Source organism: Pseudophryne corroboree, chromosome 11 (assembly GCF_028390025.1).
Source record: "Pseudophryne corroboree isolate aPseCor3 chromosome 11, aPseCor3.hap2, whole genome shotgun sequence".
NCBI lineage: Eukaryota > Metazoa > Chordata > Amphibia > Anura > Myobatrachidae > Pseudophryne > Pseudophryne corroboree.
This window is the reverse complement of record NC_086454.1, coordinates 244,083,806-244,111,711: the sequence shown is the minus strand read 5'-3', so window position 1 is coordinate 244,111,711 and position 27,906 is coordinate 244,083,806. Positions and strand designations below refer to the sequence as shown.

The window sequence follows — 27,906 nt, the reverse complement described above, 5'->3', positions numbered from 1 at the left end:
GACGATCGTCGCTGGGCAACGCCGCCGCCAGCGAAAAATGTGATCGCAGCGGCGATTGCGAGAAGATGGACAGGCGAGAGGCGTTCCGGGGTGGATACTCACCGTTTTCCAGGCGTGGTGAGTCCAACGCAGGCGTGTCGAGGCATTTGGAGGGCGGATGTCTGACGTCAGGACTGGGAGCTTCATCGCTGGATCTGTCGCACAGGGCAAGTTACCCTGGTCTTGTTTTGCAGGAAACTTTTTTAAAACATAAAAAAAAAAAAACCCCAGACATCTTCACATTGCAAATCAATGACAATTTCATACCGGGCAGAAACAATGCCACTATTTCTAGTATCCTTATATTTCCCAGTAGGGGGTGCATTATCCTACATAACATTGACATTTCATTCTAGCAGCCAAGACATTGGATAGCACTCTATTCTGTTTCCAGTGTGAATTTGCTTCCTACAATTCCCTCTGCACAGCTCTGTGTGTACAAAGCAAAGTGACCTGCACCAATAAATAAAAGGTAATTCTGATAAATGTATACACTGGAATGCAATTTATATCCCACTAGTATATCTTGAGAAATGTATCATGGTAAGCACCCAGCGCCTTCAATACTCTTTGTGAGGCAACGTGATAAAGCATTTGATGGGTTCCACAGACGAAAACGTAATATCCACAAACTGTACAGACGCTATGACTGTTTAATAAAAAATAGTGACATGGTGAAATATCTCCTAGCCAAGGGCGCAGTTAGTGTGACATCTGTACACTTGTCATTACAACGCTACTCACATTACTCCCATAAATATGCCATCGGGATACAAAGACTGATATAATTTTTATCAGATTGAGAGGTTGCTATTACATATCGGCAGACAGAACCTTAGAGAACATTTTCCCTGATAAAATGGATTTAGTTATTGTGTTGGAGGTGGCGGGTCATTATTTAAAATGTGCAGAGACGAGAGGGGATCAGAGGACATTTTTTTTCCCCTCGCAGGTGTTCCATCCTTTGTAGGAAAGATACATCGAGACAAATGATTCTGCTTGGCATTTTCTACACTGTGGAGATTGCTTATCGATCCAGATCAGAATATTCAGCTCGGCCTTGGGGGAAAAAAGCAGAGTATTTTCTGAGGGAGTTAATAACCTGGCAGTTGAACTGTCTTGTCCAATTCACTGAATCTAGGCCTCTAATCAGGACAGAGTTTCTTATTTTGAGAAATCTCGGCCTAGGTGTTTGCAAAGCTTCCCTTCCACTCTATTGGCCCTGTGACAGTGATTGAAATGACACACAATAGATAGAGGCTAATCAAATTGTTTATTATCAACCTAAATCAATATGTATAGATTGTTAGGACATCACTGTCATGCCAGAGATACTAATACTTCTACTGCTCCAGATGTAATTTAAAGGAATATTTCTTGGTCTGGAATTATATGTGGTTTTAACGGACTAAAAGCAATTACATCTGGAGAAGAGACAGGGAATAACGATACGCAGGATGCTGAGATGAAAGTTCATTCTTTAACAAGTTTGGATGATTATAGAGTCACTGAGAGTCTAACTTCAGTTCCACACTTACAGGGCTGCCTTTGTATCCTGGCTCCCATGTTATTCTGTTACACTGAGAGACGTCTCCCGCCAGTGCGCATTGTAAAGGTATTATAACAATCTGTGTTTTATTTTTCTTACTTTTTTGTTGAAATGGTAACTATTGTAGCTCCATGTTGGTAGCACAAGGTGTTTGCTTAAGGCCGGTACACACTAGCCAATGCAGGAATGCCAGCGATGAGCGACTATATCGTTGAACGATATACAGTAGCGTTCAATGATATATCGCATACACACTGAATGTTATTGTTCAACGATAATGATCAGTGACATCATCGCCGGCATTCCCAGACATGCAGCTCAGCCCGACATTGGGGCTAATTCAGACCTGATCGCTGCTGTGCGTTTTCGCACAGCGGAAGATCAGGTCTGAACTGCGCATGCACAGGCGCCGCAGTGCACCGGCGCATGCCAGAGATGCTAGCAGCATCTCAGCCCAGTGATCGCCTCTGCCTGATTGATAGGCAGAGGTGTTCTCTGGGCGGGAGGGGGCGGGCCAGCGACGTTGGGCTGCCGTTTTGGGGGCACGGTCCGGGCAACACAAGCGTGCCCGGACCATGCGGGGGGCAGGCCGTGGCGGCTGCGTGGTGTCACACACAGCCGCTGCGACCTGGAGAGCGACGGGTAGCTTCAGGTACAAAAGCATCGCACTGGGCGTCACCCCACATGTCAGGGTGGCTGAATTTTGCACGGATACGATCAGGTCTGAATGGGTTGAGCTGCATATCAGCTCAATATTGGTGATCACTGAATGTCGTGCGGGAGCGTGCATCGTTCATCGGTCACTGATATTGCCCCATACACACTGGACGATAAAAGCCTAACAATAAATGATAATGACATTTATGTCGTTATCATTTATTTTTTAGGCTGAAATCGCCTAGTGTGTATCCCCCTTCAGTTTCTGAATACCCAAACTGAGATTTAAGTCTTAAGGGAAAATATATTCTTAGAGATGAAAAAATTTACAACAACATTTTGTGCAAATCAAATTTCACAGCAGATTTTGCAGAAGTGAAAAGTTCCAGCAGTAGAGTAAATTAGTGCAGCTCTTGCTAGCCCATTCCGCAGATTTGCAGTTTCACAATGCATTTGTAAGTTCACACTTTGTATAAAAATAGAGCTGGGAAGACAATGGGCCGTTCAGTCTGATCTGTGGTTGGGGAAATGCCATGCAGAATGCCTAAAGCAATGTTGTGACAGAGAAACACGTGAAATCCACAGCAGAATGAAGTACATACTGTGTTCCGCGGAACAGTCTCTATAGACTGCGGTCAGCTAGCCGCTTTATCCTTATGGAGCGGAGCCTACATGCTCCTCCCACCTGGCTATCACATTTTACAGGTGTGCTAGTCAGGAGTGACGTATAATGAGAACCTACAACGTTACTTCCAGCCTGGGACTGGCGTCTGTCATAGCTGCTGTTCGGAAAGGGTTTTTTGATAAGTGGTTCCCAATTCTTTTTCCTTATTGTGGAAGTAGTTATTAGGTCAGCGTTGACAATGTTAGCATTCATAATAATGACATCACAATGTCAATAGTTATTATGTCAGCTTTGTTAAAATGTCAACAGAACAACCTCTCGATATTCTCATAATGTTGTCATGTGAAATATGGACATTGTCAGAATGTAGACATTAGGGTTAGGCTGTGGGCAGGAAGGTTAGGTAGAGTACACACTGAACTATATGTTGTCTGACCGACATATCGCTCACAACGGCGCATATCAGGCAGTATGTTTGCCCAATATGTGGGGGCCTGCGTTCGCTAGTGATGTCATCAGGTTTGATGTGCTGCACATCACCTGACGATTTCGCTAGTGCCCTGTGGTATGCTAATGAAGGACAGAACATGATCTCTGAATCAGGTCTTAAACCTAATAACAGAGATGTTCAAAGCATTCGGATTCATTCAATGGATCTGAACATGTTTGCTGTACAATCATCAACAGTACAGAGACTGATTTTTCAACTTGCAATTCAAAATTTGCATGTTGTTGTGTCTGCCATATGCATTGAAGGGTTGCAGCACATTTCTGAATTTTTGTATCTATTTGTTGAATCAGTTTCATAATCGATTCACAAAGGACCTGATTTGGATTTGGAAACAAGGCAGAAAAAAACACGTAAGTTTGCATCTGGAAGAAACGGAAGGAAGTACATTTTCATTTTTTCTGTGCAGAGTAAATACTGACTGCTTTTGCATGTAGCCCACAAATGTCAGACAGCTTTATTTTTACACTGCGATTTGGATTTCAGTTTGGACACACCCCACCCAAATCTCTCTGCATGTGTTACATCTGCCCCACCTGCAGTGCAACATGGTTTTGCCCAGTTGATTACTTTTTTGGTTTGCTTCCACATCTGAATAATCCCAAATGTTCAATGTTCAAGTGCAAGTTTTTATTACAGTTATTTGATATTATTTATTTTGATCAAAAAGGAGTATTAAACTGTATACTATTATATGTAGAGCAATTTAAACATGCTTGGGATAGGCATATGAATATCCTTACAAAGAATTAAGGTTCAAAAAGGGTTGAGATTGCCTAAAGGATTAAAAAAAAAAAAAGGGGCAGACTAGATGGGCCAAGTGGTTCTTATCTGCCGTCAAATTCTATGTTTCTGTGTTTCTATGTTTCTATTTGTCAGTTTGACTTGCTTCTAGTGCAAACCTACTTTGTAAGTGTGCTATTTACTTTTTAAATGTGATATACAGTACTGTAGGTGAAGAAAACTCTTACGCAAAAGTCAGAAAAGAAAGACTCCTTTAACTAATAGTTCAGTAGTTGAACATGGGAAAGAGTCCTTTCTGTCTGTGGTCTACAGAAACACAATAGAAAGTACAGACACCAGACACATTTCTATCATACTGTAAGATTAGATAAAAGAACTCTCAGCATATTTATAAAATGAGAGATAATAACACTAGATGTTTAATTATTTCTCACACTAGAATATTAGAGTTTTTAAATATGGTTAACATTTTGTATTTTTAATACAAAAAATTATTGTAAAATATTTTTATAGCTTTGTTTTATATTAATTTCTAACAATTCTGTGCTATATTTTGGATTATGCTTCATTGTTTCGGCTGTACTAATATGAAAACGTTAGAAGGGTGTTTAAATCAAAACAGTTTGAAGTGGGTGAACGCTACATTTAGGGTATAATAATATATACTACAATAGGGTAACAAATAAATAAATAAATAAGGTTTATAAAACAATGTATGTTTACTTCAGATCTTGTAACGGCAGAAAATTGATTTTATTTTTTTTAATTACTCTTTATTAAGGCACGGGACATAAAAAAAATAACATTTTATTAATTTAAATATTTGTAAAATAATATTTAAGGGGCAATTTACTAAGAATTGATGTTGGGCAATTTAACAAATTACCATAAATTGCATAAAACAGACATTTTACTAACAAGTATTTTCACTTGCATCTTTGTCTTCCGATTTTGTATTTTGTCACATTGTAAGTTGTAACGTGTGTGTATAGGTGAGATTTTGTTGTTTTTCCTGCAGAAATCCCATCTCAGCTCACAATAAAAAAGACATACAAAAATCGCACCTCAATGCACCTGTAACATGTGCATGTTTGATAGAAGCATGCAGAGATCAGTAAGATCCGTGCATGCTTCTGTCTGTAACCGCAAAGTAAGAGTTAAAAAAATATTATAAAATAGATGTGGTGTCCCCTCCCAAAAGCATAAACAGCACCAGGCTCTTTGAGTCGGTTTTGCTTGAAATAATACAGGGGGACCTCGGTTATTTCTTTCCTCTGTATTTTTTTTAACCGTGATTGGCTCAAAGAGCCCGGTGCTGGATATGCCTTTGATGGGGGGTGTCTGTTACAGACAGAAGCAGACTGTTACTATCCTTAGTAAATTAGAGATCAGCAAAATCGCATCTTCTTCACAGCAAACCTACAAATCGTCCAAAATCGAGCTTTAGTAAATTCCCCCTTAGAGTAGATCTATCGTTGAAACACTTGTTTGAAATGACGAAAACTTTACAGCTTTCTGCAACGTGATATCTAAGCAGGTTTTTTTTAAATAAAAAAATGATACCTTTAAGTAAAAAAATAAAGAATTTTCTTTTACATGTTTAGTACAAATAACGCTCAGCAAGCCATATGCAGTAGTGCTCCTCATATCTAGCCTTAGATGAAAATGAAACTCACCAGCTTTTCCAGAGACTACAAGCCTTTAAGGGTGTATTCAATACCTGTCGATCCGACAGGTCAGTATTCAATGAGCTGACTAAATCCAACTGTCTGATTTGGCCGCTCCCGACAGCCGCTCCTCACCCATTCATGCCGCTCAGTCCCGGCAGCCACTCCTCACCCATCCACACCTCTCCGTCCCGGCAGCCGCTCCTCACCCATCCAACCCTCTCTGTCCCGACAGCCGCTCCTCACCCATCCACGCCTCTCCGTCCCAACAGCCGCTCCTCACCCATCCAAGTCACTCCGTCCTGACAGCCGCTCCTCACCCATCCACGCTGCTCCATCCCTGCTCATCTCCTCACATGGTCCCGTCCCCGCTGACCTGTCCCCCGTTTCATCTCCCTGGTACCGACATTGTCAGTCCGACTTTAAAAAAAGTTGGAATGACATTGTCGGAACCAGGTCCAAAACCTGTAAGATTTGGCGACTTTTTGAATCCATTTTCGGAAATTTACTAAGCTGCCGAATTTTCGTTTTTCGTGTTTTCCGATGTCAATGTGATTCGTATTGTCGGGCAGTGTTTTACGGGAGTGATGAGTAAAACACTGCCGGACATAACACAATGAAGCCCGGCCGGATCAGTGAGATCCATGCAGGGCTTCATTGTGTACATTATGAGTAGTTTTTAAGAGTGAAAAATTTTTTTTTTAAATTGTGTGGGGTCCCCCCTCCTGAGCCGGCTCTGGTTGTAAAAATACAGGGGGAAAAATGCGTAGGGTCCCCCCATATTTAAACAACCAGCACCGGGCTCTGCGTCCGGTTCTTGTTCAATTAATATGGGGGACAAAAGATCTAGGGGTCCGTCATATTTTTTAAACCAGCACCGGACTCCATTAGCCAGAGAGATAATGCCACAGCTGGGGGAGACTTTTATATAGGTCCCTGCGCCCTTGGCATTACCCCCCCAACTAGTCACCCCTTGCCAGGGTTCCCTGGAGGAGTGGGGACCCCTTAAATCAAGGGGTCACTCCCTCTAGCCACCCAAGGGCCAGGGGTGAAGCCCGAGGTTGTCCCCCCATCCCTGGGCGGTGGATGGGGGGCTGACAGCCTTTGTGTAAAAAAAGAGTATTGTTTTTTGTCATAGAACTACAAGTCCCAGCAAGCCTCCCCCGCAAGCTGATACTTTAAGAACCACAAGTACCAGCATGTGGGGAAATAACGGGCCCGCTTGTACCTGTAGTTCTACAACAACAAAAATACCCAAATAAAACAGAAAACACACACCGCGAAAGTAAAGCTTTAATTAACATACATGCACACTTACACACACATACTTACCTAGTGGCCCACGGATATCCTCGGTCCCCTTGTCCAGTAGAATCCATGGTGGACCTGTCAAAAAATGCCCAAAATACTTACCTATTATCCGGTAAAGTTCGGTCCTCTTCAGTCCATGTAGCATACAGGGGGTTAAAAAAAAGTCGGGAAAAAAATGAACCCACGCACTAAAGGTGTTCCATGTTTACACATGAAACCCTTTTTTCCGAATGCCGGGACCCCCCGTGACTACTGTCACTGGAGAACCCGCCAGTCAATCAGGGAGCTCCACGTCTCTGTGTCTGTCAATCAGGCAGAGCACAGCGGCTAGAATGGAGGATCGCGAGGATTGCGGTCTGCGGTTAACCGCAAAGTTAATTGGACTGGATTTATATAGCAGCACTGGGCATATGGCAGCACAGGACACCACCACTGTGACTGGACTGATGCACCACAAGACACCACCACTGGACTGATGCAGCACAACACAGCAACACTGGACTGGACTTATACAGCAGCACTGGACATATGGCAGCAGAGGACACAACCACTGTGACTGGACTGATGCAGCACAAGACACTAACATTGAACTGATGCAGGACACTGAGGACGGAGACACGTCCTCTCTCTACACTCTCCAATGCCGGAGTCAAAATGTCGGTGACTTATATTGAATCCAGGGAACTAAACCCGCTCATCTCTAGTTATAAATCAGAATTTATGTTCACTATTCCTTGTACAGTACCTGTATCCGAAACCAGGATGAGAGACAGCAAAGGTTCAAGCAGGACTATTGGGCAGATTGTACAATGAGTAATATTCTTCTTAGTAATATCACTTGTTAAATTGTGCTCCAGCTAAACAGCTCCTAACTCTCATGTTTTGAAAAATGACAAGAGCTGATTGGCTGGAGCACAATTTAACATTCGTAATGAGTGATAACAAGAATATCACTTGTTGATGAATCTGACCCTATATCCAGTCCCAGTGCAAGATCTCAGAAGCAGGAAAATTCAACAACTTTTATAACTGAGCATAACGGGTTGAATGAGGACTACAAAAAAATGGCATCTTTTTGTGATATGACAGCCCTATTCAGACCTCTTACGTAGAGCAGGTTAAACCACACTGGTTCAAGTGAGGACAATTAATACACAGATTTTTTTTTCTCCATACGGTAAACAGTGCTATTTTGTTCTTGCTTCTCCAATAAAAATATAGATATCGCTCTCTATCCGGTAAAGTATTCAATTTAACTTCAAACAGCAGTTCATAGGAAACAGCACGACAGAACAGGCAAAAACTGTGTAATGAAAGAAATCAGACTCATATTTGTTTCCTGCTATATTATCCCTACGTGATTGCCTCAATGTGTGCTCCATACTTGCATGCTGACATATTGATTCTTTTACAGACGTCTGTGACGGCGTCAACTTAACTAATATGCTGTTGATGGGTAATGGCACTGTATCTAAAACTTTGTCCTTTACGGAACATTTCACCTTCCAATACGCACCTCGCTAAGTCACACTTAGTCAATACCGTATTGTATTCTTTGGCTGACTCATTAAGTACAGTAAGCATTTAGATACAGCTCACATTCATTTAGATGACAAACCTTCCCCCTTTTTTACTATTCTGGTTTGTTTTCAAATAGGTCCTTGAATTAGTGGTTCTGTTTCTGCCATCGTGATATTTGTATACTGAATGAGAAGTACTAAAGGGGATTTATGTAGAACTATATATTTGCAATACCTATTCCAGAATAAATATGTAACAGAAATGTATCAGGACTGATGATGTGAAGGAAGTGTTTTGCAATGAGAGAAGGTATGTTTGATATGTATGTACATGGTGGAGAGGTTACTGCAGCAAATGATAGACCATAAATAAGGATTACCAGGAATGTCAACACCCCTTGCGGTAAATGCAGCGCATCAGTTTTGATCGAGACCATAGACAGAAATTTGAAAGATGGGACGTGTTTATTGGTACAGGTCACAACCAATCACATGACACCTTTCCGGCACTAAAAAACCTCTCATGGATGATTGCTGTCAATACCAGATTTATATAGGACTTTGTTAAGTGGAGAATATATTGCAAAGGATCTGTGATTAGCTTAGCTGTGTTTAGCTCAGGATATTCAGTAAGATAGTGTATGGTTAGCATTACTGCTTCGCTGTGTGGAGTTTGTATATTCTCCCCCTGCTTGCGTGGATCTCCTCCAGGTACTCTGGTTTTCTTCAACAATACAAAAATATACTGATAGGTTAAATGGCTCCCAACAACAACAACAACAAAAAATAATAACCCAATTGTTTGCAGACTAGATGGTTTAAGTGGCACTTACCGATCGTCAAATTCTATGTTTCAATGTTAAATTCATGTTAAGTACAAATTATTTTCTGTTCTTTGGTACTACAGGCCTTTTTCAGGTTTGTAAGCAAACCAAAAAAAAGTTAGCAACTAGGCAAACCATGTTGCACTACAGGTGGGGCAGATGTAAGAGAGATTTAGATTTGGCTGTGGTGTGTTCAAACTAAAATCTAAATTGCAGTGTAGAAATTAACCAGCCAGTATTTACCATGCACAGAAACAATATAACCCACCCAAATCTAAATATTTCTGGCTGCACATGTTACATCTACCCCACCTGCAGTGCAACATGGTTTTGACCAATTGCTAACTTTTTTGGTTTGCTAAAGAAAACTTGAATAAGGGGGGTCATTCCGAGTTGATCACACGCTGCCGATTTTCGCTGCGCTGCGATCAGGTCTCTACTGCGCATGAGTATGCACTGCAATGCGCACGCGCATCGTATGGGTACAATGCGGATCGTTGCTGAGCTATGGATTTAACAAAGAATCCATATGCACAGCCGATCGCAAGAAAATTGACAGAAAGAGGGCGTTTATGGGTGTCAACTGACCGTTTTCTGGGAGTGGTGGGAAAACGCAGGCGTGTCCAGGCGTTTGCAGGGTGGGTGTGTGATGTCAATTCCGGCACCAAAAAGACTGAAGTGATCGCAAGGGCTGAGTAAGTTCAGACCTACTCTGAAACTGCACAAACTGTTTTAGCAGAGCTTGGCTGCACATGCGTTCGCACACTTGCAAAGTGAAAATACACTCCCCTGTGGGCAGCGACTATGCGTTTGCACGGCTGCTAAAAACAGCTAGCGTGCGATCAACTCGGAATGGCCCCCAAGGTCCTTTAGCCACAGCTATAAACTCCATCTTTATATCAGAGTATATATATTATTGGTAACTCCACTCAGGTCTTTTCGGGTCTAATATGCCAGATAACAGCGGAGAATAGCTTGAATGTAACAATAAAAGGTATAAGAACGCAGAAAGTATAAAGATCTAGGCAGTGAAGAGTTACAGTGTTCAGTTTTGCTGTTTTATGGTGTCACATTCTGTTTGTACCTTTGTGCTTTATCTCTTAGGTATGATCCAGCATAACTTATGCAGTGTTTGGCATTAATCATTTCTAGGCCTGGCTCACAGAAAGGAAATCTTTATTTTCATCCAACTAAATAACCTGCCTTTAATGTAATGGCATATGTCTGTAATAAATATTAACAATGTCATTGCCACTAGCGCTTGTAATTCACGGCAATATGTTCCATTTTTGTTTTTTTTCCAGGGAGAGGAGATTCGCACTTGGCTCTTCTAGATCATGTTTATATCTATTTTCTTTTTGATGGTTATATGTTTCAGATTTTTCAGAAAATGGAAGGACATCAACAACTGCACCAGATCTCTTTTAAGAGAAAACATAGGAAATCAAAGCATCCTGTTTTCTTGAAGTTAATGCAGAATCTATCTCTTGGAATGATGTAATGCGTGTTACATCACTGGCATGGAGAAAGCTGTAGCTATCATCATCATTATTTTTTTGGCTGTCAAACTTGTGCGAAAACAACACAGCGGTGAAGACAAACATCATATATGTCTGTTCTTTTGAGTATGAAGAACACGCAAGGGACAGAAAGCTTATATCGGCATTAAGGTTAGTAGGAAAATACAATGTTGTTTTGTATATACAGTAACTTAACGTCTACATGACGAAAAGTATAAATTAAAGTGTTAGGTCTCATACCCACCTTTGTGTTATTTAACACGCTATACAATGGGGGAGATTTATCAAAGCTTGGAGAGAGATGCACATCCAATCAGATACTAAGGGGGAATTCAATTGGACGTAAGTAAAAAAAACTTTGTGTACCTCGTGCTCAATTTTGGTTAACTGCGGGTATGTGTGCTCCCAATATCCTCTGCATCCAAATTGAAAAAAATGGTTGCAGGGTTTTCAGCACTAAAAACCCTGAGGTGCGAGTAAAAAAATGGAAACTCCCTCTGGTGCTCCTGGTGGGATCCCCGCCACCTTCACACTGGGGAGGGGGCTGCTGGGAGGCTCTGAGCTGCTGAGAGGCGCAAGGGCTGCTGGAAGATGTAGTTCTCCCAGTGGCTAGCCCCGGGGGTGGGGGATACGCTACACAGGAAGAGGATGAGGGGGGGGGGGTCACACACACACTCATGCACATTCACACACTCATATACATTACACACACTCAGGGACTCACACGCATCACTCACATACTCAACCTGCTGTAGGAGACCGTCTCCCAATGTTAGATTAAGAAGACACCGCTTCAGAAGGTGAGTAATAACTGACTAAACTAATTGGAAACTTCCAATTGTTTAATTAGTCCCCAGGGTTGGGGGTGGAGGGGGGAGCACTGGGGTGCCAAAGCAAGTCCCGGTGATTCTTCATAAAAATAATGATTTTAGGAGAACTCACACGTGCTCTAGAAATACGAGAAAATAGACACTGTATCCCATTTTCAGTCCACTAATTGAATTGGAAAACTCTTCAATTTTCCCACAAGCAATTGAATTCCTCCCTGAGTTGATTGGTTGGTACTTTATCTCTCTCCACTTTATCTCTCTCCAAGCTTTCATAAATCTCCAATGTATGGAAGTATGTCTAAAAGTTGGAACCATTTTTTCTTTGACCGCATTACCAGTTGCAATATATATCTTATTTGAGATTATTGCAGCAGGTTGAAGTTTTCTGAAAGCAGCCTGCACCATTCAAATCGTTTCAGATCAGTAGAGGTCAGGTAGAGGAGAACACAACCGTGTGTCAAAAAGGAAAATGTTTTTGAGTTAAAAAAAAAATACTGCCAGTCAGTGTCGGATTGGAGCATGAAGGGTCCACCGGTGGAATACAGTGGTAGGGACCCATTCTTAGGGGTGTGGACAGCCACCACAGAGACTCAGCTAACTATTAGAGAGTGCATGGTCAAAGCCCCTTGATATGTCTATATATATATATATATATATATATATATATATTTCTGTTGCGGGGTACACTGGGCTCCACAAGGAAAGACGTAGGGGTGTAGAGTAGAATCTTGATCCGAGGCACCAACAGGCTCAAAAGCTTCCTCTATAACCCCGCCTCCCTGCACAGGAGCTCAGTTTTGTAGTTGGTGCCGCAGATAGCAGGCACATAACAGAGGGGCTGCTCTGGGCAGCCCTAAGAAGAGCTTTTTGAGAAGAAAAGTGAAGACTTCAAGGGCTGCAGCAGTGTGTACATGTCTAGTGACATTCACTGCTGCAGCTCCATCTCTCCCCAGCGGCGCTGTACACTCCCGAGCCCTGGTTGCCGGGGAACTACAGCAGGAGGCTCCGGTTTTCTTCTAAAGTCAGGCACACACGACGGGGGCTCTCCTGAATCGCGTGGCTGCGCTCGGGAGGTGGTGAGTGGGTCCTGCTCGCAGGACCCGTACTTTATCACGATCTGGCACGGTCAGTGGGAGGCGGGCCGCGCGCGCTGGCGGTGGACACTGTGGCAGTACAGGCGATGCCACTAGATCACCAGGGCATGGGTGCAGGTCAGGTTTTCCCTTAAAACCATTTTATTAGTAGCCCACAGTACCCGGTGGTTTTGCCAGCAGGGGGATAAGGCTTAGACCTGGAGCCCCTCCCCAGCCCCAGGGCGCCATTTCCAGCAAATGTTCCCGCCCTGGAGCTGCATATCTGTCTCTCCCTCACTCCCTGTCAGTGTTTGGGCGCCATTTCTCTCAGCTACACTGTTCCTGGGACTGCTTGGGCAAATTCTCCTGTGTAAAGCCGCCTGGTTGTCAGCGCTGACACTTAAGTATTCTACATGTCAATTAGACAGTGTTAGTTAAGAAAGAGTGCATTTAGTCAGGGTTCTCTGGTACAAGTACTCTGTGATATACATCCAGTTCTTACTGTGCAGTGTTATAGCTATTGACTACATAGCTATATAAGCTGGTCCAGTGCAGTATTATTGTTAGTAATAACCTCTGCATTAAATACATGTGACTATATGTGTGTGCATTAGCTTGCTGAGTGGTTTCCATTTCGTGTCTCTCACTCAACTTGCTATCCCTATTTTTATAACCTGAAGGGGCTTGGTGCGTCAGGTTTTAAAATTATATAGGATTTTCACAAAGATATACTCCAATACCTATTTTTCTCTGTGATTTTAGTCACCTTATCTCTCCTGTATTTCTGCTTGTGCTGACTACACTGCGCAGGGGTTTTGGTAAGAGGTATTGTGCTGCTGCCAATTGTACTGTGTTACCTGATACTGCAAGTTATATCATGTCTGCTTCTGAAGGTAACGGTTCTGGGGCTGAACACACTGCCTGTGTTGCTGAAGCCACAGACCCCTAAGAGGAGACTATAGCAGCTGTGGGCTCTGGTTCTAGGGGCTCCTTGCCCCCCAGTGGGACTGTGGCAACGGGGGTACATAATGACCCACCGTGGGCTACTTTCTCCACGCTTCTACATACGCTAGTTACTAAACTAACACCCACTATGGGACCTCCTATGCTGGTGCAACCGTATGTAGTCCCCGCAGCTAACCCGCCTTGGGCGGACAATTTATCTGCTCAATTGAAGAAGTTGAACCAGTCGTTGACTACTAAAAAGTCTGACCCTCGCTCGCCTAAGACCAAGGGGTCCTCTAAGCGAGCTCTTATCTCCTCACAATCCACTGCTGTCACTCACACCTCGTCTGATGAAGATGGCGCTTACACTGACCCCACAGATTCTGACACAGATACTGCTGATGGGGAGGGTGGTTCACATGTGGATGTTCCTGATCTTTTGGAGGCTATTAAGTTAATTTTACAGATTACGGATGATCCCGAGCCATCCGCCTCTCCTAAGAAACCAGATAGGTTCAAGCATCAGAAGGTGGTTAAACAAGTTTTACCTCACTCTGACCACCTAGTGAATATACGTCAGGAACCCTGGGGAAACCCGGGAAAGAAGTTTGTGCCTCAAAAGAAGATGCTGGCTCTCTATCCCCTCACCCCAGAGCTGTCTAAAAATTGGGAAAAGCCTCCTCCAGTAGACTCGCATGTGGCTAGAGTACTGCTCCTTCTGTGTCGAAGGCTAAAGGTACTTCCTTTCGCCCCTTTCGTCCTTCAGGTAAAGCAAAAGGTCAGGCGTACAACAAGCAGGCCCGCACTTCCAAACCTGGTAAGCCGAGGCCCAAAAGAGCCTGGGCTGCCCGTCAGCCAGCTTCCAAGACCGATAAGCCTGCCGCATGATGGGGCGGGCCTCCCCCTGGGGGGCCGGCTTCTAGGGTATACCCAGGAATGGTTGAAGACCACTTCAGATGCCTGGGTACGGGAAGTCAACACTTGAGGTTACGCCATAGCCTTCAAAAACCGACCCCCTCATCGATTTTGCCGGACAGACGTCCCGTTTGGACCAGACAAAGGCAAACACTCTACATTCGGTGGTACAGACCCTCCTGGATACAGGAGTCGTAGTACAGGTGCCTCTTGCTCAGAGGGGCCGGGGGTACTATTCTCCGCTGTTTCTGGTCCCGAAACCGAACGGGTCCTCCCGGCCCATTCTCAATCTCAAGGCATTGAACAGGTCTGTGAAAGTTTCCAAGTTCTGTATGGAAACCCTTCACTCTATAGTTCTGGCCTTGGAATCTGGGGACTACATGGTCTCCCTGGACATACAGGATGCTTACCTGCATATTCCTATAGCAGTGTCACATCAGCAATACCTGAGGTTTGCGATTGGCAACCTCCATTACCAGTTTTGGGCATTACCTTTTGGTTTAACTATGGCTCCGCGAGTCTTCACCAAAGTTATGGTGGTGATGACGGTGGTACTCCGCCGTCAAGGGGTCAGGATACTGCTGTATCTGGACGACTTGTTAATCCTGGCAAATTCCCCAGAAATTCTCCTGCGTCATCTGGATATGACTGTCCGGTTTCTACAAGCCCACGGGTGGCTCATCAACTGGAAGAAATCCTCCCTGGTCACTGCTCAGAGCATGGTGCACCTGGGAGCGCTTTTGGACACTCACAACCAGCAGTTGTTCTTGTCTCAGGAGAAAGTCCTGAAGCTTCAGGACAGGATTCGTTGCTTCCTTTCTTGTCCGCAAGTGTCGATACATTCGGCGATGCAGGTGCTGGGCCTCATGGTATCAGCATTCAACATTGTGGAGTATGCTCAATTTCCTTCTATCCCCCTCCAGAGGCTGATTCTAGCCAAGTGGGACAGCCTGCCTCACCGGATCAGGTCTCACATGATCTCATTGACTTTGGAGGTCCGTCTGTTGCTGCACTGGTGGCTCCAGGACCAACGATTGTGCAGGGGCTGTCCCTTCTGGATATCTGATTGGGTCCTGTTGACAACAGATGCCAGTCTGAGAGGTTGGGGAGTGGTAAAGGAGCAACACTCCCTTCAGGGTCGGTGGACCAAGGAGGAATCTCTCCTCTCGATCAACATTCTGGAATTGCGGGCGGTCTTCAATGCGCTAAACCTGGCCCCGCATTTAATTCAGAACCGTCCTGTTCAAGTACAGTCGGACAACGCCACCACAGTGGCTTACATAAATCATCAAGGTGGCACTCAAAGCCGTTTGGCAATGAAGGAAGTCTCACAGGTTCTACATTGGACGGAACGCCATCTACCGGCCATATCGGCAATATTCATTCCGGGAGTCCTGAATTGGGAAGCGGACTTTCTCAGTCGTCAGGACGTACATGCCGGAGAGTGAGGCCTCCATCCATAAGTGTTTCAACTCCTAGTGGAAAAGTGGGGCCTTCCAGACGTAGATCTGATGGCATCTCGACACATTTACAAGGTTCCGGGCTTCGGAGCAAGGTCAAGGGATCCTCAAGCAGCATTCGTGGATGCACTGGTGGTGCTGTGGAGGTTTCGGCTGCCGTATGTGTTCCCTCCGGTGTCACTCCTGCCCAGGGTAATTCGGAAGTTCAAGCAAGAAAGAGGAATTCTGCTTCTCATAGCTCCAGTGTGGCCCAGACGGCACCGCTTCTCAGACCTGCAGGGCCTATCGTCAGAGCGTCCAATTCTACTTCCACAATGCCCAGACCTCCTCGTTCAGGGCCCCTGTGTCTACCAGGACCTAGCCCGGCTGTCTTTGACGGCGTGGCTCTTGAAGCTTCCGTCTTGAGGGCTAAAGGGTTTTCTGAGGCGGTCATTCAAACTATATTGCGGGCCCGGAAACCGGCTTCTGCTCGGATTTACTATAGGGTCTGGCATTCTTACTTTGTTTGGTGCGCATCTAACAATTATGACGCTTCCAAGTTTAGTACAGCCAAGTTGTTGGCCTTTCTTCAGCAGGGCCTGGACTTAGGCCTGCGTCTGGCGTCCCTCAAGCTTCAAATATCTGCCTTGTCGGTGTGGTTTCAGAAAAAGATTGTGACATTACCTGATGTGCATACCTTTACTCAGGGTGTGTTGCGTATCCAACCTCCTTATGTCCAGCCAGTGGCTCCTTGGGACTTGTCGGTGGTTTTGGAGGCGTTACAAGAGTCTCCGTTTGAACCTCTTGGTTCAGCTGATCTTAAGTGGCTTTCCCTTAAGGTGGTGTTTCTGCTGGCTATTGCTTCAGCTAGAAGAGTGTCGGATTTGGGTGCCTTGTCTTGTAGTTCCCCATATCTGATATTTCACCGTGACCGGGCGGTTCTTAGGACCCGTCCTGGATATTTACCTAAGGTGGTTTCTTCGTTCCACCTTAACCAGGAGATCGTGGTTCCGGCACTTGTTTCTCCTGATCTGTCTCCCAAAGAGCGGTCTTTGGATGTGGTACGGGCTCTCCGTATCTATGTGAAGAGAACTGCTTCTATTAGTAAATCTGATTCTCTCTTTGTGCGGTATGGATTTCACAAACGGGGCTGGCCTGCTCACAAGCAAACTTTGGCCAGATGGATTAGAATGGTGATTGCACATGCTTATATGAGGGCTGGTCTATCAGCTCCTGCTCACATTATGGCCAATTCTACTCGGTCTGTTGGACCTTCTTCGGTGGCCCGCCGTGGTGCGACCCTTGAACAATTGTGCAATGCGGCTACGTGGTCTTCAGTGAACATGTTCATAAGGTTCTATGCCTTTGATACTGCTACTTCCCAGGATGCTTCCTTTGGACGCCGGGTTCTTGTGCCCGCTACAGTGCGTCCCCTCCCATAAGGAACTGCTTTAGGACATCCCCTATGTCTTTCCTTGTGGAGCCCAGTGTACCCCGCAGCAGAAAACGAGTTTTATGGTAAGAACATACCTTTGTTAAAACTCTTTCTGCGAGGCAAACTGGGCTCCACAAGGCGCCCACCCTGACGCACTTAGCTTCTTTGGGTTGGTATGGCATTAGCTGCTGACACTTCTCCTGTCGTGAGAGTGTGGTGTATGTGGCTACTAACCATTGTCGTCTCTTTTCCTGCTGCTGCATTGGGCTGGTTAACTAAAAACTGAGCTCCTGTGCAGAAAGGCGGGGTTATAGAGGAGGCGGCGCTATGCATTCTGGGAACAGTCAAAGCTTTTGAGCCTGTTGGTGCATCGGATCAAGATTCTACTCTACACCCCTATGTCTTTCCTTGTGGAGCCCAGTGTACCTCGCAGAAAGAGTTTTAACAAAGGTAAGTTCTTACCATAAAACTCATTTTATTTATTTTACTCCAGCACTGCTGGCACTCATTTCTTAAAAACAACTGGTCCCGGTGCCTGAATCATTCCAATGGACAAACTGCACTCACTTGCACATTAAGCCCCTTCATTAGGACACACTAACAACAGTAATGCTGATGGTATGTCCTGTTGAAGGGGCTTAGGCACTGAAATGTAGACCATATGAATACACCGTCATTGTGCAAGTACACCGTATCCTCTTACTGCCGTTTGTGCATTGGAGTTGTGTATATATATATATATATATATATATACAGAGAGAGAGAGAGTAAATAGAGTAAATACTGCTAGTGCATGCATGATCATGTAGCAGATAATAACACCAATGCACTGTAGAGAATACACCATAGTACTGTGCAATATAACGTAACGTATATGTACAGTATAATTTAAGTGCACAGTCTGGAAATTGATCACTAGAGTGGATGTGTCCCCAGGCAGTGGGGCCTACCGGGTGTTTCCCCCTATGCCACTATGGGCCAGTCCGACCCTGCTGCCAGTGATTGATGCTCAAAGTCATCATACATATTTTTATAACACAAACATTAACAGAATCAGCCCCATTATATACAGTAGAATGAGGAACGATAGCCCCCAGCTGTTGTGAAAGGGGTAGGCACTATTAGATTGGAGGCAGGATTTTACTAAAGCAGCTGGGTAGATTAGGTCATAAACTAGGTTGTTCTGGCCTGGGAGTAGCCTCTTTTGTTCCAATTGTATTTTGGTGGGAATGGAGTAAATGGAGATTCCATCAATTACATGCATGGTTATACACTTAAGGCCCATACACACTTGACGATAAAATGAACGACGTCGTTCATTTCAGCCCTCATCAACGACGTCGCTCATTATATCGTCAAGTGTGTATGCATCCGACGACCACCAATGCGTGGCCCCGCGGGACGTTAACGACCCTCGCTTATCTGTGGAGCATGTATGCTCAATTTCCACTATGGTCGTTACCGACCAGAGACGTCGTTGAATGTGTATGGTGTGAAAGACCAACGACCAACGACCAAGCCACTGTTCACCAGCCCTGTTCCCAGCTCATTATTTTAATAAACTGTTCAGCTTGGATGCTTCAACGATGAATGGTCTATGGTCTTTGGTCTTTCGTCTTTGGTCTTTCGTCTTTGGTCGTTGGTAGTGTGTATGCTCATGTCGTTTGCTCAGCTGTTCAAGGAAAGTTCAAGGGAAGTCGTTAACGACGGTCGTTAACGATGTGTGCATCGTCAAGTGTGTATGGGCCTTTAGGGCACAATTCTCAGCGACGTGCAGTTGTGATGTTTGGCTGTACACATGATCACATCGTCAAGAATTATAGTGCTTTATGGCGTGGCAATGTTGGTTGGAGTGAGGGGCCAGTGTTCTGTTTGTATCCCCAGAATTTCACTGCCATTAGCTATAGAATTATAAGACCAAGGAGGAGATGTATTGAACCTTCTAAGGAGGACAAGTGGAGGCGTTGTACATACTGTAGCAACCAATCATATTCTAGCTATCATTTATCAACAACATTCTATAAATTTATCAGTACAATCTGATTGGTTCCTATTGGCAACTTCTCCTATTTCCTTTAAAAGGTTTGATATATTTACCCTACGGGGGTAATTCAGAGTTGATCGCAGCAGCAAATTTGTTAGCTGATAGTGCTAACTACGTACTGACCCTACGTACTCACCAACTTGCACCACAACAGAATTATTTGCATATTATTAATATGTTTACCTCTGAATTACTTAATCTTAAAAATGGTTATGTCTCAATAAATACTTCAGTTTGTACTATTAGCATGTCTAGCCCTATAAACACATTAAGGAGTCTACTGTATTTAGTAACTTCTTTTTTCTTAAAATCATGTGTAATCGGTAGATTCTGCACAGGGGCGTCTTAAGAAAGGAGGGGGCCATGTGCAGACTTCTGGTGGGCCCCCTCCTCTCCACAGCACCGTAGGCTCCGGCATTGCACATGCACAGGTCTCCGGAAACATGGCGCCAACCATGTTCCAGAGACAAAATTCGTACTGCGCGTGCGCGGCAGCCATTTTGGATGTGATGTTTTGTCACGACGGCTGTGGCTGCAGCACCTGGCGCTGGACTACGGAGACGTTAGTATTAACATATGTGTGCGGTTTGGGCCCCCCTGGACCCAGGGGCCCATGTGCACCGCAAACATTGTACCCATTATAGAAACGCCTTTGATTCTTCATTATTTAAGTAGTGGGTCAAAATAAGAAGAGCATGACGTGGGAAATATCAGATATGGAGACTGTGGTATGGTCACTTTAACTGAGTTACCTTTTCAGAGCTTGACCAGGTAAATAACACCATTTTCTGGCTCGAGATTCTTTGGAGAGAGTTCTTCAGATCCCAAACTGGCAGCTGGTCTGTGCCAGTGACTGTGGTGAGGTAAATTGCTCAGGAGGCACTAGCTAGTACCAGAGACAGATTTACACACAATATATGATCCCAAGGGTTCCTGTAGGCATTATACACAGGTGCAGCAGTATATAGTGCTGAAAATTTGGTGAGTTTTGATCAGAGATGTGCGGTAGGCAGGGGAGGCAGTGCCTCACCTGTCATAGACTTTTTACTCCAGAGTTTTGACTAAAAATTATTAGAATAATACAAATAAGTTAATTCTAATATATTCCTTTGTATTTTTCATATACTTTTATTGTAAAAACTCTGTGGAGTATACTGGAGTATGACAGGAAAGGCTCTGCCTCACCCCACCACACGTCAGTGGTCTGTGCGCATATTTAGTTGCCCCAGCCGTCAGGGCATCGGGGTCTTCAGTTGAAATGCTTTAAAGTGGGTAAAGTGATCACCAGGACAGCTTCTTTTTCAGATATCCTGTCCCAGTATGCAAGCATTGTAATGGTACCACTACCAATAAATCTGTTCTGAAAAAAATTATATTGATGCATTATTTAATGGGAAAATAAATACTGTAAATAATAAATAGGGCCCTAACTCCCTCTAGCAAGATGAATCTTATACTATTGCCAGGTACTGTCATAATTGGGTGAGCTTAACAAAGGTTAGAGTCATAGTTAGGGAATGGGTTCATGTAAGTAATGGTGTACATACAGTATATACATTATGTATTTTCCATTTAAAAGAATTACATTTTATGCACAGATGACACCGTATGTATGAATATACTCTATGAATTGTACTAACTTACAGATGTGTCCTCTTACATCTAATTAGAGATGAGCGGATTCGGTTCCCTGAGAACTGAACGCTACCGGACTTCACTGCCCGAGCCCGGATTCGAGTCAGGCTCGGGTTTTCCCACCTAACTCGGAAACCAGAACGAGGCAAAACGTCATCATCCCGCTGTCGGATTCTCGCAGGGTTTGGATTCCATATAAGTAGCCGCGTGTCGCCGCCATTTTCACTCCGGCATTGGAGAGTGTAGCGAGAGGACGTGTCTCCGTCCTCAGTGTCCTGCATCAGTTCAGTGTTAGTGTCTTGTGCTGCATCAGTCCAGTCACAGTGGTGATGTCCTCTGCTGCCATATGTCCAGTGCTGCTGTATAAGTCCAGTCCAGTGGTGCTGTGTTGTGCTGCATCAGTCTAGTGGTGGTGTCTTGTGCTGCATCAGTCCAGTCACAGTGGTGGTGTCCTCTGCTGCCATATGTCCAGTGCTGCTGTATAAGTCCAGTCCAGTGGTGCTGTGTTGTGCTGCATCAGTTCAATGGTGGTGTCTTGTGCTGCATCAGTTCAGTCACAGTGGTGGTGTCCTCTGCTGCCATATGTCCAGTGGTGCTGTATAAGTCCAGTCCAGTGGTACTGTGTTGTGCTGCATCAGTTCAATGGTGGAGAATTGTGCTGCATCATAATTCCAGTGATCCTGCCGTATAATTCCAGTGGTACTGGCGTATAAGTCCAGTCCAGTGATACTGCCGTATATGTCCAGTGGTACTGGCGTACAAGTCCAGTGATCCTGCCGTATAATTCCAGTGATCCTGCCGTATATGTCCAGTGGTACTGCCATATAATTTCAGTGATACTGCCGTATATATAGATATATATATACCCTGTTGCAAAGCAGATTACTGAGGCCATAACAACTATGCTGGTGTTAGACGCGTGTCCGGTATCTGCCATTAGTGCAGTGGGACTGCAGTGCCAACCCTAGATGGGCAAGGTGTTTGTGCCGCACACTTGTGTTGCTTAGCTTAGTCATACAGCTACCTAATTGCCCTCTTTTACTTCTTGGCATGATGTGCTGTTTGGGTACTATTTTTTGTTAAGTGCCATCCTGTCTGACACTGCAATGCCACTCCTAGATGGGACAATTGTTTGTGTCGCTTAGCTTAGTCATACAGCTACCTCATTGCACCTCTTTTTCATCTTTGCATGATGTGCTGTTTGGGGCCTTTTTTTATATCTGCCCTTCTGTCGACATTGCAATGCCACTCCTAGATGGGCCAATTGTTTGTGTCGCTTAGCTTAGTCATACAGCTACCTCATTGAACCTCTTTTTCTCTAACGTCCTAAGTGGATGCTGGGGACTCCGTAAGGACCATGGGGAATAGCGGCTCCGCAGGAGACTGGGCACATCTAAAGAAAGCTTTAGGACTAACTGGTGTGCACTGGCTCCTCCCCCTATGACCCCCCCCCCCCCAAGCCTCAGTTAGATTTCTGTGCCTGACGAGAAGGGTGCACACTAGGGGCTCTCCTGAGCTTCTTAGTGAAAGTTTTAGTTTAGGTTTGTTATTTTCAGTGAGACCTGCTGGCAACAGGCTCACTGCATCGAGGGACTAAGGGGAGAAGAAGCGAACTCACCTGCGTGCAGAGTGGATTGGGCTTCTTGGCTACTGGACATTAGCTCCAGAGGGACGATCACAGGTTCAGCCTGGATGGGTCCCGGAGCCGCGCCGCCGGCCCCCTTACAGAGCCAGAAGAGCGAAGAGGTCCGGAAAAATCGGCGGCAGAAGACGTTCCTGTCTTCAATAAGGTAGCGCACAGCACTGCAGCTGTGCGCCATTGCTCTCAGCACACTTCATACTCCGGTCACTGAGGGTGCAGGGCGCTGGGGGGGGCGCCCTGAGACGCAATAAAACATAAAAATACCTTACATGGCAAAAAAAATAAAAAATAAATCACATATAGCTCCTGGGCTATATGGATGCATTTAACCCCTGCCAGAATATACAGAAAAACGGGTGATAAGGCCGCCGAAAAGGGGGCGGAGCCTATCTCCTCAGCACACTGGCGCCATTTTCCCTCACAGCTCAGTTGGAGGGAAGCTCCCTGGCTCTTCCCTGCAGTCACTACACTACAGAAAGGGTTAAAAAAAGAGAGGGGGGCACTAATTAGGCGCAGTATTAAAACATACAGCAGCTATAAGGGGAAAAACACTTATATAAGGTTATCCCTGTATATATATATATATAGCGCTCTGGTGTGTGCTGGCATACTCTCCCTCTGTCTCCCCAAAGGGCTAGTGGGGTCCTGTCCTCTATCAGAGCATTCCCTGTGTGTGTGCTGTGTGTCGGTACGTTTGTGTCGACATGTATGAGGAGAAAAATGATGTGGAGACGGAGCAGAGTGTCTGTAACAGTGATGTCACCACCTAGGGGGTCGACACCTGAGTGGATGTACTGTTGAAAATTACGTGACAGTGTCAGCTCTGTATAAAAAAACAGTGGTTGACATGAGAAAGCCGGCTACTCAGCTTGTGCCTGTCCAGACGTCTCATAGGCCGTCAGGGGCTCTAAAGCGCCCGTTACCTCAGATGGCAGATACAGACGCCGACACGGATACTGACTCCTGTGTCGACGGTGAAGAGACAACCGTGATTTCCAGTAGGGCCACACGTTACATGATTGAGACAATGGAAATTGTTTTATACATTTCTGATAATACGAGTACCACCAAAAAGGGGTATTATGTTCGGTGAGGGAAAAACTACCTGTAGTTTTCCTGAATCTGAGAAATAAAATGAGGTGTGTGATGATGCGTGGGTTTCCCCCCGATAACAATTGATAATTTCTTAAAAAGTATTGGCTGTATACCCTTTCCCGCCAGAGGTTAGGGTGCGTTGGGAAACACCCCCTAGGGGGGATAAGGCGCTCACACGCTTGTAAGAACAAGGGCTCTACCCTCTCATGAGATGGCCGCCCTTAAGGATCCTGCTGATAGAAAGCAGGAGGGTATCCAAAAATGTATTCACACACATACTGGTGTTATACTGCGACCAGCAATCGCCTCAGCCTGGAGGTGCAGTGCTGGGTTGGCATGGTCGGATTCCCTGACTGGAAATATTGATATCCTAGATAAGGATAGTATATTATTGCCTATAGAGCATTAAAAGATGCATTTCTATATATGCATGATGCACAGCGGAATATTTGCCGACTGGCATCAAGTTTAAGTGCGTTGTCCAATTCTACCAGTAAAATGGTCAGGTGATGCGGATTCCAAACGGCATTTGGAAGTATTGCCTTTGAAAGGGGACATTTGGGGTCGGTCTTTTAGACCTGGTGGCCACGGCAACAACTGGGAAATCCACGTTTGTACCCCAGGTCGCCTCTCAAAATAAGACGCCGTATTATCAGGCGCAGTCCTTTGTTGGCAAGCGGACAAAAGGTTCCTCTTTTCTGCTCGTGACAGAGGGAGAGGAAAAAGGCTGAAGAGATTACCCAGTTCCCAGGAACAGAAATCCTTTCCCGCCTCTGCAAAAGCCCTCAGTATGACGCTAGGGCCTTACAAGCTCAGGCACGGTGGGGGCCCGTTCTCAATGAATTTCAGTGCGCAGTGGGCTCACTCGCAAGTAGACCCCTGGATCCTTCAGGTAATATCTCAAGGGTACATATTGAAATTCGAGACGTCTCCCCCTCGCCGTTTCCAAAAGTCGGCTTTACCGACGTCTCCCTCTGACAGGGAGGCAGTTTTGGAAGCCATTCACAAGCTGTATTCCCAGCAGGTGATAATCAAGGTACCCCTCCTGCAACCGGTGAACGGGGTATTATTCCACACTATTGTGGTACCGAAGCCAGACGGCCCGGTGAGACCGATTCTAAATCTAAAATCTAAAATCTTTGAACACTTACATACAGAGGTTCAAATTCAAGATTGAGTCACTCAGAGCAGTGATTGCGAACCTGGAAGAAGGGGACTACATGATGTCTTGGGACATCAAGGATGCTTACCTTCATGTCAAAGTTTACCCTTCTCACCAAGGGTACCTCAGGTTATGGTACAGAACTGTCACTATCAGTTCAGACGCTGCCGTAGGGATGGTCCACGGCACCCCGGGTCTTTACCAAGGTAATGGCCGAAATGATATCCCTTCGAAGGAAGGGAATTTTAGTTATCCCTTACTTGGACGATTCCCTGATAAGGGTAAGATCCAGGGAACAGTTGGAAGTTGGTGTAGCACTATCTCAGGTAGTGTTGCGGCAGCACGATTGGATTCTCAATATTCCAAAATCGCAGCTGGTTCCGACGACTTGTCTTCTGTTTCCTAGGGATGTTCCTGGACACAGTCCAGAAAAAAGGTGTTTCTCCCGGAAGAGAAAGCCAGGGAGTTATCCGAGCTAGTCAGGAACCTCCTAAAACCGAACCAAGTCTCAGTGCATCAATGCACAAGGGTTCTGGGTAAAAAATGGTGGCTTCCTACGAAGCAATCCCATTCGTTAGATTCGACGCAAGAACTTTCCAGTGGAACCTCCTGGACAAATGGTCCGGGTCGCATTTTCAGATGCATCAGCGGATAACCCTGTCACCAAGGACAAGGGTATCCATCATGTGGTGGTTGCAGAGTGCTCATCTTCTAGAGGGCCGCAGATTCGGCATTCAGGACTGGGTCCTGGTGACCACGGATGCCAGCCTGCGAGGCTGGGGAGCAGTCACACAGGGAAGGAATATCCAGGGCTTAGGGTCAAGCCTGGAGACATCACTTCACATAAATATCCTGAAGCTAAGGGCCATTTACAATGCTCTAAGCTTAGCAAGACCTCTGCTTCAAGGTCAGCCGGTGTTGATCCAGTCGGACAACATCATGGCAGTCACCCACGTAAACAGACAGGGTGGCACAAGAAGCAGGAGGGCAATGGCAGAAGCTGCAGGGATTCTTCGCTGGGCGGAAAATCATGTGATAGCACTGTCAACAGTATTCATTCCGCGAGTGGACAACTGGGAAGCAGACTTCCTCAGCACGACCTCCACCCGGGAGAGTGGGGACTTCACCCAGAAGTCGTCCACATGATTAAAAAACTCGACAGGTATTGCGCCAGGTCAAGAGACCCTCAGGCAATAGTTGTAGACGCTCTGGTAACACCGTGGGTGTACCAGTCAGTGTATGTGTTCCTTCCTCTGCCTCTCATACCCAAGGTACTGAGATTGATAAGATGGAGAGGAGAAAGCACTATATTCGTGGCTCCGGATTGGCCAAGAAGGACTTGGTAACCGGAACTTCAAGAGATGCTCACGGAGGATCCGTGGCCCCTACCTCTAAGAAGGGACCTGCTCCAGCAAGGACCCTGTCTGTTCCAAGACTTACCGCGGCTGCGTTTGACGGCATGGCGGTTGAACGCCGGATCCTGAAGGAAAAAAGGCTTTCCGGATGAAGTCATCCCTATCCTGATCAAAGCCAGGAAGGATGTAACCGCAAAAACATTATCACCGCAATTGGCGAAAATATGTTGCGTGGTGCGAGGCCAGTAAGGCCCGACGGAGGAAATTCAACTGGGTCGATTCCTACATTTCCTGCAAACAGGAGTGTCTATGGGCCTGAAATTGGGATCCATTAAGGTTCAAATTTGCGGCCCTGTCAATTTTCTTCCAGAGAGAACTAGCTTCAGTCCCTGAAGTTCTGACGTTTGTAAAAGGGGTACTGCATATACAGCCTCCTTTTGTGCCTCCAGTGGCACTTTGGGATCTCAATGTAGTTTTGGGTTCCAAAAGTCACATTGGTTTGGACCACTTGAATCTGTGGAGTTAAAATATCTCACATGGAAAGTGGTCATGCTGTTGGCCCTGGCCTGGGCCAGGCGCGTGTCAGAATTGGCGGCTTTATCCTGAAAAAGCCCTTATCTGATTTTCCATTCGGACAGGGCGGAATTGAGGACTCGTCCTCAGTTTCTCCCCAAGGTGGTTTCAGCGTCTCACCTGAACCAACCTATTGGTGGTGCCTGCGGCTACTAGGGACTTGGAGGCCTCCAAGTTGCTAGACGTTGTCAGTGCCCTGAAAATATATGTTTCCAGGACGGCTGGAGTCAGGAAATCTGACTCGCTGTTTATCCTGTGTGCACCCAACAAGCTGGGTGCTCCTGCTTCTAAGCAGACTATTGCTCGTTGGATTTGTAGTACAATTCAGCTTGCACATTCTGTTGCAGGCCTGCCACAGCCAAAAATCTGTAAATGCCCACTCCACAAGGAAGGTGGGCTCATCTTGGGCGGCTGCCCGAGGGGTCTCGGCTTTACAACTTTGCCGAGCAGCTACTTGGTCAGGAGCAAATACGTTTGTAAAATTCTACAAAATTGATATCCTGGCTGAGGAGGACCTGGAGTTCTCTCATTTGGTGCTGCAGAGTCATCCGCACTCTCCCGCCCGTTTGGGAGCTTTGGTATAATCCCCATGGTCCTTACGGAGTCCCCAGCATCCACTTAGGACGTTAGAGAAAATAAGAATTTACTTACCGATAATTCTATTTCTCATAGTCCGTAGTGGATGCTGGGCGCCCATCCCTAGTGCGGATTGTCTGCAATACTTGTACATAGTTATTGTTACAAAAATCGGGTTATTATTGTTGTGAGCCATCTTTCAGAGGCTCCTCTGTTATCATGC

General features: G+C 45.5%; 1 long non-coding RNA gene across 1 annotated transcript in view; it reads left to right on the top strand.

Moving 5' to 3' along the window:
* Window positions 1-401: 401 nt before the first annotated feature.
* Window positions 402-27,906, top strand: part of LOC134970135 (uncharacterized) — a 47,431-nt gene continuing 19,926 nt past the window's right edge. The window contains exons 1-3 of the long non-coding RNA XR_010189686.1: window positions 402-511; window positions 1,580-1,654; window positions 10,823-11,114. This is a non-coding gene — a long non-coding RNA (uncharacterized LOC134970135). The remainder of the gene's footprint in view (window positions 512-1,579; window positions 1,655-10,822; window positions 11,115-27,906) is intronic.